Below are 6,153 nucleotides of genomic sequence, written 5' to 3'. Positions count from 1 at the left end.
AGTCTTTCTCCATTCTTTCTGTTTTTTCAAAATTTTAAAATTTTAAAGTTGTCTGTTACTATGCCATCTGATGTCTTTTTTAATACATTCTCCAACTACAGTAGATTATCTTACTCCCATGATATACATCCACCTGATGGCTTAGGAGCCAAATACAGTCCTGCAGATGTGTTTTGACCATGTAGGCCAACATGGGGTGAGCAAACAACATTTGAACTGGTTGCCACCACTGAAGTCAGCAACTTTCATATACAATCTGGATTTTTGACTTCTTTGTTGCTCTTAAAATTTGTCTAGCAACACTGCATCCCAGTTGATTAGAGTTCAGAAGTACTTTTTAGAGGGGTCATGCACTCTTTATCATTATCTCTGCAAATCTCTGCTTGTTTCACTTATATTAATATTACTGGCCTGAGCCCTGAAGACATTGACTTTGTAACCTCTATCCTAAACCTTTGGAATTTACCACTACTGACCCTGTTGGTTCCACGTCTCTCTTGCCCACATTTATCAAATAGTCCAGGGGCCAGTTTGGTGTTGTAAACAGGGGAGCCCAGGATAAGAATCTGGGATTGAATCAGGACAGCTTGCTCTCCTTTGGCTTCCTATTCAGATCCCAGGGACCACACATTATTAGGGCCACTTCATTCCTGGCCTCAGAATCCCTACTTGTTCTTAAAGTACAGTTTGAAATCCATGAAGAGAAAGGAGAAGAGAGCCAGCTGTCTGTCTAGATGTGCCTTGGGTTCCATATTGGGAATGAGAGACTCATAACAAAGCAGAGTCCTCCCATCCCTGACACTCAGCACTACATTTTGGTGGGTATAACTCTGTGGTCTCTAAAACACAGTCTCCTTGCAAACAGCTGGAGCAGCCAGGTAATTGTGTTAGGCAGAGGAAATGCCTGAAACAGGTCCTAGCCTCAGAAGTCTTTTCCAGGGTCCTGAATGCCTGCCTGGCAGGGATTCTGACTTCTGCATTTTTGGCGTTTGACAGTAATAATGGCAGCACTGATGATGATGTTGTGACAGGATAGTTCATTGAATTATTAGTTCATGTGTATCCTCTTAGCGTTTCCTCTCCCTTGCCTGAATCAGCCAGCCACATTTTCCTTTTGTTTCCTTGCTTTGGCTGGGGGACGAAACAAAAGCTCTTTGAAGATAGCTTCCTTCCTGAGTTTTGAGACCTAAAAACCTGTGCTCAAGAAAGTATTACATTTTGGGAGTGACTTAACTTTAGTCGCCCTCCAGTAGAGCCTGAGATAAGGACCTGAGTGCAGGTTTTATATTATGAAGTATATTCTAGGAAGCAGGAATGGGGGAATAGGGTGAGTGGACCTGGGAAAGGGGAATATAGAGTGTGTTACTGAACTGATTACTGTCCTGGGCAACTGAGGGAAAAACTACGTGAAATGAACCTTAGAAATGTCTCCCCCCCTCCCTTGCTGGGAGGCTGGGGCATTTATCCATTCACTTTCATCTCCTACTAGTTGAAGGCTTCCTTTTGGGAATGTTAACTGCTCCCTTCCCGGGCTGCCTGCTGTCTTTGGTATGTGGGAATACTTGCTCCCTCTTATTCTGTTCTCTGTTCTTTAGGGCTTCAGCCAAAAATGAGCCAGAAAAGACATCATTTTAACATTTAACATTGTGTGTATGTGATTGATCTATTTATATTTATCTATCTCTGCATTTTATATATACATATATATAATTTCTGCATTATATCCTGCACTATAGGATCTGCATAATACTCTGTTATTTGGATTTACATAAACTTAAATTAACCAACATCCTATATTTAGTACATTTCTAATTATTTGCTTTTATGCAAATATGCATACAAAATGTACATATTTATTCAGTATTGTTAGTATTTTTTGAATTTTCTTAGGCTACAGCTATAGAAGTGAGAGTCAAAGAGGGCGACATCCTTAAGATTCTTAATACTTTTTTTTCCAAATTGTTTTTCTGAGAGGTTTTATTGACCTATCCTCCCATCAGCAGTGTCAGAGAGCATTTATGGTGAACTTTGGCAACGACTGGGAATGGGTAACCAAGAGAGTTTGTAAGATCTTATTGCTTAAAGAACTTTTAGTGCAGTGGAGATGTCTACTTATTTAGGATAGGTTAGGATAGGTTGGGGGTTATTCTATTAAAATAGAAAAGGGATGGATGATACTTACTCTGCATTCCCCAACTTCTCTATTCCAAAGATGCTTTTTTTTTTTTTTTTTTTATATTGGCTGAAAAGAGCACATGCCCACCGATGGGCACACGTTAAACACAGAGAACAGATTCTTAGCAAAGAGTCCCAGTCTGGGAATATTTGAGTTTTCAAAGGTGCCATCACTTGTTCCATCTCATTTTCTGTTGGTCCATGTAATAAATGAATTGCCAGGTATTCTGTGTTCAAATTTCCATGACTATGTGGAAAAGGATAAACCAGATACATGTTAGGATTCTTGGAATTTCAATATACATTACCAAACATTTTGAGGAAAGTCCGATAAGGAAAAGGCTCAAGCTACTGATCATCAGGATTGGGACGGACTTGATTTTCCTTTGTTTCTTCTGTTTCCCATGAGTTGACTGGTAATCAAAGAAAGAGATAAAAAATGGGGGTCAAGGGAAGAGGGAAAACAAAGATCTAGATAAATTGGATTTCAGTTCAGCCCTTGGATTAGTGAGCAGGGGCCATATTGCTCCATCAGAATGCAGGTGAACAATGACTTGCAGCCACATCTATGTTTTTTCCAATGCCTCCTCTGTCTTCATGTTTGACCTCCTTGCCTTTCTTATCTTACAGGTTCAGGGCACATTCACATCTGTCACCAACAAGAAATGGGCTTGGGTGTCACCGGAAACAAGGAGAACAGAATCTAAGGATTCTCAAGCCCGGAAAAAACTCTGACTTCTCCATTTTCTCTGAGGCTTCACACTAGATCTTTTAAAGTTCTCAACAGGGATAATTGGTTATGTTCCTGAAAGAACTTGGTAAACAGCTGATTTTCAACCCTTGTAGGTCCCCACCAGTGTCTGGGCCATTCCTCCGAAACACCAGGGGGAGCTGTTGTGCTGCCCAGTCCCAGCACCAAGATGGTTCCTAAGTGGAGTGTGGCTATAGACATAATGTATATGCAAACCATCACGACCCAAGTACCTAGGATATACCAGTCATAGAGAGCAGAATACTTGAAACTGGGACAGTCCCAGAGTTTCCAGAATTATGGTGGCCAATGTCCATGGAGGGAAATGTAGTTCCTATCACATCTGTAAGCTGCTACCTCATCAGACTTCCCCCTTTCGCTGTGTTTTGATTCTTGATGAGGTTTGCAGATGAAACAAGTGAAAAATGAATCCATCCTAAAGTAATAAAGAGCATCTTGGAAGGAAGAGATGTAGACAGAAACATCACTGCCACCATATGGCTTACATTCCATGCCTGCCAGTTCCTAAAATGTCTGATTAGTGGATATTTTCCAAGGTCCTAGACCTGGAGCTGAAACAGTAGGTACTCAATAAATACTTGCTGAATGGAGAAATGACTCCAATTTCAGGGCTGGTCTTGCCACTCTCTGACCACTTGGTCCCTCTGGGATTCAGGCCCATCCTCTGGGAAGTAGTGGGTGGGAGGAGAAAGTGAGATTCCACTACCTAATCACTGGGGTCTGCCTTATTTGGGATGTTCTGTAGTTTCCATATGCAAGGGCCTGGTTAGTTAAGTGTCTTACGTAGGGGTCTTCTTTACTGTCTCCCAGAATAAACTGACCCATACATGAAAGAGAAACAGTCCTTTTCTTGAGCACAATATCAGAGTATGCCCATGTTGAAACAAAACAAAAGCTCTCTTTTTCAGTTTTGGCTCTGCCTCTGTTGCCCCTGAAACTCATGATTCTAAAGCCTGTAGGGGGATACACTGAATCCTCTCTGCAAGGCAGCCCCCAGTTTGGTGTGGCCAGCGCTCCTCCCTGTTTGTTTCGATTGCTCTATATGCACCTTGTTCCTGTGGGCATTCCATAGCGGTGCTGCTCCACATGGACAGTCCCTTTCAGGAGCAGCTGGTGTTCCAGTTTCCAGTTTTTCCAACACTTGCAGAAGTAAGCCCATTGTTCCCCCTCAGAAATGCCATCATCTCTTGGCTGACACTCCCTTCTCAGGGCTCTGGGTCCCAGCGCCACGGGGCCCTTCCTCCAGCAGAGCATTAACCCCTTTGAGAGGGCTGAATTTTAGCCCTGGGGGTGTCTTCCTCCAGGCCTTCAAGTTTTCATCATTCTAGTATTCCCTTTTGTTCCCTCATACTGAGAGACTTAGCTGCTTCTAATAACTGCTACCTCTTTGCTACTTTAGTATTCCCCTTCACCTTTTCTGTTCTTAGTACTAAGTTAATTATTCTTTAAATTCTCTCCGTGAAGATAACGCATGTGTTTTCTGTCAGCCAAGTCTAGATCCTGACTGATAGATGTCCTATAACAGGGGAGACAGAGGTCATCCCATGAGCCCATAAAATCCCAGGCATGTCAGGCTGTCTACTTGTGTGCAGGTGAAGTGGCTCCAGCAGGCCAAAGGGAGTCCCCCAAAGGAGAATGGAGGCCAGTACAAAGCACTAGGGAAGAAAATGCACACCAGAGCTGGAAAAGCATGCAATGAACCAGTAAAAGGGATCTGAAGGGACCTGCCCAGACCCCTGGTGGTTTCCCCTAGGTGGACATAGAAAAATCCAGCTTACCACACACAGAGGCTTAGGGGCCAGGTGTGTGACTTGGGCAACTGGTGTCCTGGGAGCTCGGGGAAGGGAAACATCAGTCAAGTCAGGGAGGATCAGAACATCTCTTGGAGAGATAGACATAGAGAGGAGGACAGTGCTTTCCAGGCTGGAGAACCAGTGACAAGAATGGTCAAGGCAAATCCAGGGACACGGACTCTACTTCAGGGAAGCCTCATACACAAGGCCAAGGAACTTGCTGGAGTCTTTACTTTGCTTCTGTATATTGGCATCATACCACAATGTCATCCTCAAAAATCATACATGACTCAGGCATGGTCCACACCACCCAGCAGGTCCTGGGAGCAAGTTGGGGTGAAACAAAAAGATGTGCTTGCTGAAAGAAGGGACCAGTCTTCCCTGTACTAGCTTTAGATGGACCTGGGATGGCACCCTGTTTGCTGGCTCCTCCTGGAAGGGACATCTGACAGTTGATGCAATTGATGCTAGGATGTCACACTGTAGGAGGCTTGTGATATATGGTCTGGAGAATAGGTCCCTTCAGATTTCCACTGCATGTCGTCTTGATTTCCTTAGCTAAACACCGAAGCAATTAGACACACCTTGTCCAAATGACTCCAGATCTTTCCCAGACCTGGTTGGGGGCAATGTTCTTAATCTCCACATGTAACAGATCTTCCAGGATGGTCCCAAAGGCAAATGCATTGGTTTGGGAGTGTGGTCACAGTGACCTTGTACCACACTGTCAAAAGGCACAGGTCCCCCTCTCAAGAAGCTTGTGGTTAGCGGGTAAAGCCACCTTGTCTTATCACTCAGTGCTTTCACCCGGATGCACACGGCTACCATAGAGGTCCAGGCACAGGAGTGGTCCCAACATCCTTCCTTGGTCTTGGTGGGTCACGGGGAAAGAGAAGCAAATAGGCAAATGAAGTGTGTATTGTGGTGGCAGGGGGCTGGCTTGGAGAAGCAGGGTTGTTCAGCTGCCCATGAGTCATGACTGGGCCCAGCAGGCATGCTGCCTTGGGAGGAAGTAGGCTTGGAGAACCAGCCTTGACCCTACCACCTTCTCCGGGGCTTCCTGATTTCCTGTCTGGCTGGAGAGAGAGCACCAGGGAGGCTGCAGAACCACTGTGGAGAAGTGAGGCTCCCTTTGTTAGTCTGTTCCAAACCCCATTCGAGATGGACAGTGTTCAGGCCCAGCTGCGCATCTGTCCTTGACTGCTTAGCCATGAAGTGTGGAACTACAGTGAAGGAGGGTCAGGTGGTGGAAGAGAAGTTCCAAGGGGGGAACAGAAGAACATGAGGGGCAGGGCAGAAGAGGAGGAGGAAAGAAAGGCTCCCAGAGGACAGAGGCAAAGTAGTGGAGACACTTGGAGGAAGGAAGGAGAGAGAAAGGTGTTGGGGGGCAGGCATCTCTGCCTCCTGGGGGCA

This window comes from Leptonychotes weddellii, chromosome 3 (genome assembly GCF_054177405.1).
Source record: "Leptonychotes weddellii isolate Sample4059 chromosome 3, ASM5417740v2, whole genome shotgun sequence".
NCBI lineage: Eukaryota > Metazoa > Chordata > Mammalia > Carnivora > Phocidae > Leptonychotes > Leptonychotes weddellii.
This window is presented reverse-complemented; position numbering follows the sequence as displayed.